This window comes from Pleurodeles waltl, unplaced genomic scaffold (genome assembly GCF_031143425.1).
Source record: "Pleurodeles waltl isolate 20211129_DDA unplaced genomic scaffold, aPleWal1.hap1.20221129 scaffold_183, whole genome shotgun sequence".
Taxonomy (NCBI): domain Eukaryota; kingdom Metazoa; phylum Chordata; class Amphibia; order Caudata; family Salamandridae; genus Pleurodeles; species Pleurodeles waltl.
The window spans coordinates 223,990-236,884 of NW_027149889.1; the positions used below are offsets into that span (position 1 = coordinate 223,990).

The 12,895-nt window shown below is 42.4% G+C and overlaps 3 non-coding genes across 3 annotated transcripts; all 3 read left to right on the top strand.

The window, feature by feature from the left end:
• The first annotated feature begins 2,607 nt into the window (after positions 1–2,607).
• On the top strand, positions 2,608–2,689 carry TRNAL-AAG (transfer RNA leucine (anticodon AAG)). The gene has a single exon. It is a non-coding gene; the product is annotated as a tRNA-Leu (tRNA).
• Positions 2,690–6,796: 4,107 nt separating this feature from the next.
• Positions 6,797–6,878, top strand: TRNAL-AAG (transfer RNA leucine (anticodon AAG)). Its single transcript has one exon. It is a non-coding gene; the product is annotated as a tRNA-Leu (tRNA).
• A 4,107-nt stretch (positions 6,879–10,985) lies between these two features.
• On the top strand, positions 10,986–11,067 carry TRNAL-AAG (transfer RNA leucine (anticodon AAG)). The gene has a single exon. It is a non-coding gene; the product is annotated as a tRNA-Leu (tRNA).
• The last annotated feature ends 1,828 nt before the right edge of the window (positions 11,068–12,895 follow it).

Genomic DNA, 12,895 nt, shown 5'->3' on the forward strand with positions numbered 1-12,895 from the left:
GAAGGAGGCTAAAAGCACACAAAATCGTAAAAATGGGGTATGTCCCAGTAAAATGCCAAAATTGTGTTGAAAAATTGGGTTTTCTGATTCAAGTCTGCCTGTCCCTGAAAGCTGGGAAGCTGGTGATTTTAGCAGTGCAAACCCTTTGTTGATGCCAATTTCAGGGACAAAAACCACAAGCCTTCTTCTCCAGCCCTTTTTTCCATTTTTTTCTTTTTTAAAACAAAATTTTTACTGTATTTTGGCTAATTTCTTGGTCTCCTTCAGGGGAACCCACAAAGTCTGGGTACCTCTAGAATCCCTAGGATGTTGGAAAAAAAGGACGCAAATTTGGCGTGGATAGCTTATGTGGACAAAAATCTATGAGGGCCTAAGCGCGCCCTGCCCCAAATAGCCAAAAAAATGCCTGGCACCTGAGGGGGAAAAGGCTGGCAGCGAAGGGGTTAAAATGCACTATTTTATTCCAATTTCTTCACTTAGCTTCAGATGAACTATTTTTCCCTCCCACCAACTCCTTTCAAAGTGCACCAGCCACCACTGCCTTGGGTGGGACAGATTGTTTTCGATTGCAGTATGGCAGATTGTTTTGGATTGCAGTGTGGTAGTTTGTTTTTGATTGGAGTGCAGCAGATTGCAGTGGGGTAGATTGTTTTGAATTGGAGTAGGGGAGATTGTTTTGAAGTGGAGTGGGGCAGATTGTTTTGGATCGAAGTGGGACAGATTGTTTTGGAGTGGTGCAGATTGTTTTTTATTATAGTGGGGCACATTGGAGTGAGACAGATTTGCTTGGGGTGGGTGGAGAGGATTGGAGTAGGATGAGTTAGAGTGGATTGGATTCGGGTGAGTGATTTGGACTGGAGTGAGGTGGATTAGTGTGGGTGAAGTGGTCTGGATGGGGTGGATTGTAGTGGGGAAGATTGGAGTGGGGTGGATTGAAGTGTACCGCAGGATTATGTGTTAAAGATTAATTTCAGAATTTACACATAATAAAGAAACACTGTTGATTTGCAATATTTTAAACGAGCTAATCGTCATCTTTTGAGAAGAGTGCCCACGAACAAAAGCAAAAGAAAACATGCGTGGAACGTGGGAAAAGACGATTTGGCAAAATAAAAGAAAGTTCGATTTAAATTTAAAACTTAACAGTTTTGGTTGTCCTGCTGGGCATGTTTTTGCCAGTCACAAGCCTTCTGTTTGCAGGGCACTAGAAGGTAAAAGGAAAAAATAGTACCTTGATCAGGTGGGGAGCAGCGGTCAGGCACTGATTAAGCTGAATCAATCAACGCTTGGTCGCTGCTCTACAGAGAGGAACGGAAATGATGCAAGACATGCCTTGATGAATTAGGAAACTGTAAAGAAGAGTGCCACATAAATAAAAAAATGGTGAGAGACATGCGGGCTCCAAGCCCTTTACTGAATACTACAGAGTCTATCAAGCGAGACCCTAAAAAGGTCAGTTAGTTAAAATAAACAAACATTGTTACTTCTAAATATCAATATTCCAAGGACGCCTAGATGGTCGTCAAGCAAAAAGTTCCTAGTGCATGGAGGGGCTTATGGTAGTTCTGAAGAGAGGCAAAGGACTTGGTCAGAGGGTGGCCTTGTTGGTGTGGTAGGGAAGCAATACCTCAAACATTATTACTGGGGTAGGGGAGCTTGCAATTCGGAGTAATTAAAATTATCACAAAGCAATCAAGTAATTCCACATCAAAATAACAAGCGTGCGGGCTGACAACCATGCTCTCAGCATCAACGAGCGCAGAGTGAAGTGAATTTTACCATCCTCTGTGCATTTTTATTGCGGGGCTCATTTACATTTGACTTGGCGCGCAGAACGAGTGAGAACCAGGTCAATAGAAACAAAAATCATCTGTTTAAAAAGTTTAGTTTCACGTGGGCCTGTTGTCCTTACTTCTTTCAGAATAGCTTTTGAACCTCTGTCCTGTGTGTGTCTGTGACTGTCACGTGAAAAGGCAGTCAGGGCATCCAGGTGGACCCCATGTCACCTGGGGCACCGCCCACCAGTGCTGGAGTTTTAAACAGCACCCGGTTGCATTTTGGGACTTGTGCCTTTTCAATGTGAGCTCAAAGACGGGAGCCTGTGAAATTCTATTGGCTAAAAAATATTAACAGCGGAATGTGAATAGGCCACACAAGACATGACGTCACTGGAAAGCTAAACAGTATGTTGGGGAGACTGGGTGCGGCAATAGGGCTGATGTCATGAATACGTGCAACTCCTCAGTTATTTTTGAATGAACTGCTCATTCATTAGATCCCACCCAAAGAAATGAGCCCACCAGTATGAACACTTGTTTCATTAGAAAATGATGGAGTCACATTGCCTATGTAGAGCAGGTGCTTATACCTTGGTTGGAAGTCATTGCTCGGAGAGTGTTGTCTTTTAAGGTGATTGCACTAGGTCCGAGCAGGTGGGAGAAGACTTGTGCAGTGACTGAGTAAGAGAGATAACCTTCAATTACCACATCACCCTCCCGACATTGTAATCATGTCCATGAAATGGTTTATCAACTCGACTTTCCACACTAAGTGAGGAGACTCAGGGTTACGGTGCTCATGAAGTGCACAGACACACTGAGAGCAACAGGTAGCGTGGCCGAGCGGTCTAAGGCGCTGGATTAAGGCTCCAGTCTCTTTGGAGGCGTGGGTTCAAATCCCACCGCTGCCAGAGATGGATTTTTACAGATCTTAATGACGCATCTCCCTTCTGACCCTTCAATTTGCATAAACAGTGACTCTACCAATAGGTCCCTAATTTTAAAACTCTTTTACAGTCTCCTTCTAAGTAAACTCCTAAACCGTGGACTCCAAGAAATCGGCTGATTGGCGCTGCTGTTGTTTTGCTTCATTCTGCTTAGATCACCTTCAAATGGAAGGTTTAACAAATCATTTGTTCTCCCCACGCGGTCACCCGCTCTTCTCTCTGCAAAATAAAATCGAACCTCTGTTAAATAAAGATTTAAAGTAAATTATCTATCTTCCCAAATAAAGTTGGTAAATGTGTTCTTCACAGTTATTTTAAAAATCAGGTTTAAAATAAACAACAGAGGTAGTCAGCAGGATTCAAACCCGTGCAGGGAACCCCCAAAGGATTTCAAGCCCATCACCTTAACCACTCGGCCATAACTACCAGCTCTCATTGAGCTCTACCGAAACTTTATATCACAACAAAATTGTGCAAAATGGCCGTGCAGACCTATATATGACTCCATTTAGTAGGATCTCTAACTGTGTGCAAAGGGCACATTGCTATGTTTCTGTCTAAGCTTTGCTTTAGGTCTGAGGTCTTAAGAACCAAAGCAGGCTCCACGCACACTTGCCTGCACAAAAAAACAAGCATTTGCAATGCGAAAGGTCTCACATTTGTGAGAGTTAGAGCTATTGGCGTTGCAAATGACAATGTCTTTTACCTAGGTTTTGGTTTTCTTCGGGAAAATTTGATGTGTCCACGTTGTGTTTTGGGGCACTTCCTGTCGCGGGCGCTAGGCCTACCCACACAAGTGAGGTAAAAAATGTTATCGGGAGACTTGGGGAAACATAGAATAGCAAAACAAGAGTTACTGCCCCTTGTCTTTATCTACATTTTTTCCTTCCAAATATAAGACAGTGTGTAAAAAAGACGTCTATTTGAGAAATGCCCTTTAATTCGCATGCTAGTGTGGGCACCCCAGAATTCAGAGATGTGCAAATAACCACTGCTCCTTCACTCCTTATCTTGTGCCCATTTTGGAAATAGAAAGGTTTTCTTGATACCTATTTTTCACTCTATATACTTCGGCAAATTAATTGCAGTATACCCGGTATAGAATGAAAACCCACTGCAAGGTGCAGCTCATTTATTTTCTCTGGATACCTAGGGTTCTTGATGAACCTACAAGCCCTATATATCCCCGCAACCAGAAGAGTCCAGCAGGCGTAATGGTATATTGCTTTCAAAAATCTGACATTGCAGAAAAAAGTTACAGAGTAAAACGTAGAGGAAAATGGCTGTTTTTTTCTTCTCAATTTCAATATTTTTTTTTTATTTCAGTTGTTATTTTCTGTAGGAAACACTTGTAAGATCTACACAAGTTACCCATTGCTGAATTCAGAATGTTGTCTTCTTTTAAAAAATGTTTAGGTTACTGGGACCCAGCATTGGTTTCACACCCATTTCTGTCACTGACTGGAAGGAGGCTAAAAGCACACAAAATCGTAAAAATGGGGTATGTCCCAGTAAAATGCCAAAATTGTGTTGAAAAATTGGGTTTTCTGATTCAAGTCTGCCTGTCCCTGAAAGCTGGGAAGCTGGTGATTTTAGCAGTGCAAACCCTTTGTTGATGCCAATTTCAGGGACAAAAACCACAAGCCTTCTTCTCCAGCCCTTTTTTCCATTTTTTTCTTTTTTAAAACAAAATTTTTACTGTATTTTGGCTAATTTCTTGGTCTCCTTCAGGGGAACCCACAAAGTCTGGGTACCTCTAGAATCCCTAGGATGTTGGAAAAAAAGGACGCAAATTTGGCGTGGATAGCTTATGTGGACAAAAATCTATGAGGGCCTAAGCGCGCCCTGCCCCAAATAGCCAAAAAAATGCCTGGCACCTGAGGGGGAAAAGGCTGGCAGCGAAGGGGTTAAAATGCACTATTTTATTCCAATTTCTTCACTTAGCTTCAGATGAACTATTTTTCCCTCCCACCAACTCCTTTCAAAGTGCACCAGCCACCACTGCCTTGGGTGGGACAGATTGTTTTCGATTGCAGTATGGCAGATTGTTTTGGATTGCAGTGTGGTAGTTTGTTTTTGATTGGAGTGCAGCAGATTGCAGTGGGGTAGATTGTTTTGAATTGGAGTAGGGGAGATTGTTTTGAAGTGGAGTGGGGCAGATTGTTTTGGATCGAAGTGGGACAGATTGTTTTGGAGTGGTGCAGATTGTTTTTTATTATAGTGGGGCACATTGGAGTGAGACAGATTTGCTTGGGGTGGGTGGAGAGGATTGGAGTAGGATGAGTTAGAGTGGATTGGATTCGGGTGAGTGATTTGGACTGGAGTGAGGTGGATTAGTGTGGGTGAAGTGGTCTGGATGGGGTGGATTGTAGTGGGGAAGATTGGAGTGGGGTGGATTGAAGTGTACCGCAGGATTATGTGTTAAAGATTAATTTCAGAATTTACACATAATAAAGAAACACTGTTGATTTGCAATATTTTAAACGAGCTAATCGTCATCTTTTGAGAAGAGTGCCCACGAACAAAAGCAAAAGAAAACATGCGTGGAACGTGGGAAAAGACGATTTGGCAAAATAAAAGAAAGTTCGATTTAAATTTAAAACTTAACAGTTTTGGTTGTCCTGCTGGGCATGTTTTTGCCAGTCACAAGCCTTCTGTTTGCAGGGCACTAGAAGGTAAAAGGAAAAAATAGTACCTTGATCAGGTGGGGAGCAGCGGTCAGGCACTGATTAAGCTGAATCAATCAACGCTTGGTCGCTGCTCTACAGAGAGGAACGGAAATGATGCAAGACATGCCTTGATGAATTAGGAAACTGTAAAGAAGAGTGCCACATAAATAAAAAAATGGTGAGAGACATGCGGGCTCCAAGCCCTTTACTGAATACTACAGAGTCTATCAAGCGAGACCCTAAAAAGGTCAGTTAGTTAAAATAAACAAACATTGTTACTTCTAAATATCAATATTCCAAGGACGCCTAGATGGTCGTCAAGCAAAAAGTTCCTAGTGCATGGAGGGGCTTATGGTAGTTCTGAAGAGAGGCAAAGGACTTGGTCAGAGGGTGGCCTTGTTGGTGTGGTAGGGAAGCAATACCTCAAACGTTATTACTGGGGTAGGGGAGCTTGCAATTCGGAGTAATTAAAATTATCACAAAGCAATCAAGTAATTCCACATCAAAATAACAAGCGTGCGGGCTGACAACCATGCTCTCAGCATCAACGAGCGCAGAGTGAAGTGAATTTTACCATCCTCTGTGCATTTTTATTGCGAGGCTCATTTACATTTGACTTGGCGCGCAGAACGAGTGAGAACCAGGTCAATAGAAACAAAAATCATCTATTTAAAAAGTTTAGTTTCACGTGGGCCTGTTGTGCTTACTTCTTTCAGAATAGCTTTTGAACCTCTGTCCTGTGTGTGTCTGTGACTGTCACGTGAAAAGGCAGTCAGGGCATCCAGGTGGACCCCATGTCTCCTGGGGCACCGCCCACCAGTGCTGGAGTTTTAAACAGCACCCGGTTGCATTTTGGGACTTGTGCCTTTTCAATGTGAGCTCAAAGACGGGAGCCTGTGAAATTCTATTGGCTAAAAAATATTAACAGCGGAATGTGAATAGGCCACACAAGACATGACGTCACTGGAAAGCTAAACAGTATGTTGGGGAGACTGGGTGCGGCAATAGGGCTGATGTCATGAATACGTGCAACTCCTCAGTTATTTTTGAATGAACTGCTCATTCATTAGATCCCACCCTAAGAAATGAGCCCACCAGTATGAACACTTGTTTCATTAGAAAATGATGGAGTCACATTGCCTATGTAGAGCAGGTGCTTATACCTTGGTTGGAAGTCATTGCTCGGAGAGTGTTGTCTTTTAAGGTGATTGCACTAGGTCCGAGCAGGTGGGAGAAGACTTGTGCAGTGACTGAGTAAGAGAGATAACCTTCAATTACCACATCACCCTCCCGACATTGTAATCATGTCCATGAAATGGTTTATCAACTCGACTTTCCACACTAAGTGAGGAGACTCAGGGTTACGGTGCTCATGAAGTGCACAGACACACTGAGAGCAACAGGTAGCGTGGCCGAGCGGTCTAAGGCGCTGGATTAAGGCTCCAGTCTCTTTGGAGGCGTGGGTTCAAATCCCACCGCTGCCAGAGATGGATTTTTACAGATCTTAATGACGCATCTCCCTTCTGACCCTTCAATTTGCATAAACAGTGACTCTACCAATAGGTCCCTAATTTTAAAACTCTTTTACAGTCTCCTTCTAAGTAAACTCCTAAACCGTGGACTCCAAGAAATCGGCTGATTGGCGCTGCTGTTGTTTTGCTTCATTCTGCTTAGATCACCTTCAAATGGAAGGTTTAACAAATCATTTGTTCTCCCCACGCGGTCACCCGCTCTTCTCTCTGCAAAATAAAATCGAACCTCTGTTAAATAAAGATTTAAAGTAAATTATCTATCTTCCCAAATAAAGTTGGTAAATGTGTTCTTCACAGTTATTTTAAAAATCAGGTTTAAAATAAACAACAGAGGTAGTCAGCAGGATTCAAACCCGTGCAGGGAACCCCCAAAGGATTTCAAGCCCATCACCTTAACCACTCGGCCATAACTACCAGCTCTCATTGAGCTCTACCGAAACTTTATATCACAACAAAATTGTGCAAAATGGCCGTGCAGACCTATATATGACTCCATTTAGTAGGATCTCTAACTGTGTGCAAAGGGCACATTGCTATGTTTCTGTCTAAGCTTTGCTTTAGGTCTGAGGTCTTAAGAACCAAAGCAGGCTCCACGCACACTTGCCTGCACAAAAAAACAAGCATTTGCAATGCGAAAGGTCTCACATTTGTGAGAGTTAGAGCTATTGGCGTTGCAAATGACAATGTCTTTTACCTAGGTTTTGGTTTTCTTCGGGAAAATTTGATGTGTCCACGTTGTGTTTTGGGGCACTTCCTGTCGCGGGCGCTAGGCCTACCCACACAAGTGAGGTAAAAAATGTTATCGGGAGACTTGGGGAAACATAGAATAGCAAAACAAGAGTTACTGCCCCTTGTCTTTATCTACATTTTTTCCTTCCAAATATAAGACAGTGTGTAAAAAAGACGTCTATTTGAGAAATGCCCTTTAATTCGCATGCTAGTGTGGGCACCCCAGAATTCAGAGATGTGCAAATAACCACTGCTCCTTCACTCCTTATCTTGTGCCCATTTTGGAAATAGAAAGGTTTTCTTGATACCTATTTTTCACTCTATATACTTCGGCAAATTAATTGCAGTATACCCGGTATAGAATGAAAACCCACTGCAAGGTGCAGCTCATTTATTTTCTCTGGATACCTAGGGTTCTTGATGAACCTACAAGCCCTATATATCCCCGCAACCAGAAGAGTCCAGCAGGCGTAATGGTATATTGCTTTCAAAAATCTGACATTGCAGAAAAAAGTTACAGAGTAAAACGTAGAGGAAAATGGCTGTTTTTTTCTTCTCAATTTCAATATTTTTTTTTTATTTCAGTTGTTATTTTCTGTAGGAAACACTTGTAAGATCTACACAAGTTACCCATTGCTGAATTCAGAATGTTGTCTTCTTTTAAAAAATGTTTAGGTTACTGGGACCCAGCATTGGTTTCACACCCATTTCTGTCACTGACTGGAAGGAGGCTAAAAGCACACAAAATCGTAAAAATGGGGTATGTCCCAGTAAAATGCCAAAATTGTGTTGAAAAATTGGGTTTTCTGATTCAAGTCTGCCTGTCCCTGAAAGCAGGGAAGCTGGTGATTTTAGCAGTGCAAACCCTTTGTTGATGCCAATTTCAGGGACAAAAACCACAAGCCTTCTTCTCCAGCCCTTTTTTCCATTTTTTTCTTTTTTAAAACAAAATTTTTACTGTATTTTGGCTAATTTCTTGGTCTCCTTCAGGGGAACCCACAAAGTCTGGGTACCTCTAGAATCCCTAGGATGTTGGAAAAAAAGGACGCAAATTTGGCGTGGATAGCTTATGTGGACAAAAATCTATGAGGGCCTAAGCGCGCCCTGCCCCAAATAGCCAAAAAAATGCCTGGCACCTGAGGGGGAAAAGGCTGGCAGCGAAGGGGTTAAAATGCACTATTTTATTCCAATTTCTTCACTTAGCTTCAGATGAACTATTTTTCCCTCCCACCAACTCCTTTCAAAGTGCACCAGCCACCACTGCCTTGGGTGGGACAGATTGTTTTCGATTGCAGTATGGCAGATTGTTTTGGATTGCAGTGTGGTAGTTTGTTTTTGATTGGAGTGCAGCAGATTGCAGTGGGGTAGATTGTTTTGAATTGGAGTAGGGGAGATTGTTTTGAAGTGGAGTGGGGCAGATTGTTTTGGATCGAAGTGGGACAGATTGTTTTGGAGTGGTGCAGATTGTTTTTTATTATAGTGGGGCACATTGGAGTGAGACAGATTTGCTTGGGGTGGGTGGAGAGGATTGGAGTAGGATGAGTTAGAGTGGATTGGATTCGGGTGAGTGATTTGGACTGGAGTGAGGTGGATTAGTGTGGGTGAAGTGGTCTGGATGGGGTGGATTGTAGTGGGGAAGATTGGAGTGGGGTGGATTGAAGTGTACCGCAGGATTATGTGTTAAAGATTAATTTCAGAATTTACACATAATAAAGAAACACTGTTGATTTGCAATATTTTAAACGAGCTAATCGTCATCTTTTGAGAAGAGTGCCCACGAACAAAAGCAAAAGAAAACATGCGTGGAACGTGGGAAAAGACGATTTGGCAAAATAAAAGAAAGTTCGATTTAAATTTAAAACTTAACAGTTTTGGTTGTCCTGCTGGGCATGTTTTTGCCAGTCACAAGCCTTCTGTTTGCAGGGCACTAGAAGGTAAAAGGAAAAAATAGTACCTTGATCAGGTGGGGAGCAGCGGTCAGGCACTGATTAAGCTGAATCAATCAACGCTTGGTCGCTGCTCTACAGAGAGGAACGGAAATGATGCAAGACATGCCTTGATGAATTAGGAAACTGTAAAGAAGAGTGCCACATAAATAAAAAAATGGTGAGAGACATGCGGGCTCCAAGCCCTTTACTGAATACTACAGAGTCTATCAAGCGAGACCCTAAAAAGGTCAGTTAGTTAAAATAAACAAACATTGTTACTTCTAAATATCAATATTCCAAGGACGCCTAGATGGTCGTCAAGCAAAAAGTTCCTAGTGCATGGAGGGGCTTATGGTAGTTCTGAAGAGAGGCAAAGGACTTGGTCAGAGGGTGGCCTTGTTGGTGTGGTAGGGAAGCAATACCTCAAACATTATTACTGGGGTAGGGGAGCTTGCAATTCGGAGTAATTAAAATTATCACAAAGCAATCAAGTAATTCCACATCAAAATAACAAGCGTGCGGGCTGACAACCATGCTCTCAGCATCAACGAGCGCAGAGTGAAGTGAATTTTACCATCCTCTGTGCTTTTTTATTGCGGGGCTCATTTACATTTGACTTGGCGCGCAGAACGAGTGAGAACCAGGTCAATAGAAACAAAAATCATCTGTTTAAAAAGTTTAGTTTCACGTGGGCCTGTTGTCCTTACTTCTTTCAGAATAGCTTTTGAACCTCTGTCCTGTGTGTGTCTGTGACTGTCACGTGAAAAGGCAGTCAGGGCATCCAGGTGGACCCCATGTCACCTGGGGCACCGCCCACCAGTGCTGGAGTTTTAAACAGCACCCGGTTGCATTTTGGGACTTGTGCCTTTTCAATGTGAGCTCAAAGACGGGAGCCTGTGAAATTCTATTGGCTAAAAAATATTAACAGCGGAATGTGAATAGGCCACACAAGACATGACGTCACTGGAAAGCTAAACAGTATGTTGGGGAGACTGGGTGCGGCAATAGGGCTGATGTCATGAATACGTGCAACTCCTCAGTTATTTTTGAATGAACTGCTCATTCATTAGATCCCACCCAAAGAAATGAGCCCACCAGTATGAACACTTGTTTCATTAGAAAATGATGGAGTCACATTGCCTATGTAGAGCAGGTGCTTATACCTTGGTTGGAAGTCATTGCTCGGAGAGTGTTGTCTTTTAAGGTGATTGCACTAGGTCCGAGCAGGTGGGAGAAGACTTGTGCAGTGACTGAGTAAGAGAGATAACCTTCAATTACCACATCACCCTCCCGACATTGTAATCATGTCCATGAAATGGTTTATCAACTCGACTTTCCACACTAAGTGAAGAGACTCAGGGTTACGGTGCTCATGAAGTGCACAGACACACTGAGAGCAACAGGTAGCGTGGCCGAGCGGTCTAAGGCGCTGGATTAAGGCTCCAGTCTCTTTGGAGGCGTGGGTTCAAATCCCACCGCTGCCAGAGATGGATTTTTACAGATCTTAATGACGCATCTCCCTTCTGACCCTTCAATTTGCATAAACAGTGACTCTACCAATAGGTCCCTAATTTTAAAACTCTTTTACAGTCTCCTTCTAAGTAAACTCCTAAACCGTGGACTCCAAGAAATCGGCTGATTGGCGCTGCTGTTGTTTTGCTTCATTCTGCTTAGATCACCTTCAAATGGAAGGTTTAACAAATAATTTGTTCTCCCCACGCGGTCACCCGCTCTTCTCTCTGCAAAATAAAATCGAACCTCTGTTAAATAAAGATTTAAAGTAAATTATCTATCTTCCCAAATAAAGTTGGTAAATGTGTTCTTCACAGTTATTTTAAAAATCAGGTTTAAAATAAACAACAGAGGTAGTCAGCAGGATTCAAACCCGTGCAGAGAACCCCCAAAGGATTTCAAGCCCATCACCTTAACCACTCGGCCATAACTACCAGCTCTCATTGAGCTATACCGAAACTTTATATCACAACAAAATTGTGCAAAATGGCCGTGCAGACCTATATATGACTCCATTTAGTAGGATCTCTAACTGTGTGCAAAGGGCACATTGCTATGTTTCTGTCTAAGCTTTGCTTTAGGTCTGAGGTCTTAAGAACCAAAGCAGGCTCCACGCACACTTGCCTGCACAAAAAAACAAGCATTTGCAATGCGAAAGGTCTCACATTTGTGAGAGTTAGAGCTATTGGCGTTGCAAATGACAATGTCTTTTACCTAGGTTTTGGTTTTCTTTGGGAAAATTTGATGTGTCCACGTTGTGTTTTGGGGCACTTCCTGTCGCGGGCGCTAGGCCTACCCACACAAGTGAGGTAAAAAATGTTATCGGGAGACTTGGGGAAACATAGAATAGCAAAACAAGAGTTACTGCCCCTTGTCTTTATCTACATTTTTTCCTTCCAAATATAAGACAGTGTGTAAAAAAGACGTCTATTTGAGAAATGCCCTTTAATTCGCATGCTAGTGTGGGCACCCCAGAATTCAGAGATGTGCAAATAACCACTGCTCCTTCACTCCTTATCTTGTGCCCATTTTGGAAATAGAAAGGTTTTCTTGATACCTATTTTTCACTCTATATACTTCGGCAAATTAATTGCAGTATACCCGGTATAGAATGAAAACCCACTGCAAGGTGCAGCTCATTTATTTTCTCTGGATACCTAGGGTTCTTGATGAACCTACAAGCCCTATATATCCCCGCAACCAGAAGAGTCCAGCAGGCGTAATGGTATATTGCTTTCAAAAATCTGACATTGCAGAAAAAAGTTACAGAGTAAAACGTAGAGGAAAATGGCTGTTTTTTTCTTCTCAATTTCAATATTTTTTTTTTATTTCAGTTGTTATTTTCTGTAGGAAACACTTGTAAGATCTACACAAGTTACCCATTGCTGAATTCAGAATGTTGTCTTCTTTTCAAAAATGTTTAGGTTACTGGGACCCAGCATTGGTTTCACACCCATTTCTGTCACTGACTGGAAGGAGGCTAAAAGCACACAAAATCGTAAAAATGGGGTATGTCCCAGTAAAATGCCAAAATTGTGTTGAAAAATTGGGTTTTCTGATTCAAGTCTGCCTGTCCCTGAAAGCTGGGAAGCTGGTGATTTTAGCAGTGCAAACCCTTTGTTGATGCCAATTTCAGGGACAAAAACCACAAGCCTTCTTCTCCAGCCCTTTTTTCCATTTTTTTCTTTTTTAAAACAAAATTTTTACTGTATTTTGGCTAATTTCTTGGTCTCCTTCAGGGGAACCCACAAAGTCTGGGTACCTCTAGAATCCCTAGGATGTTGGAAAAAAAGGACGCAA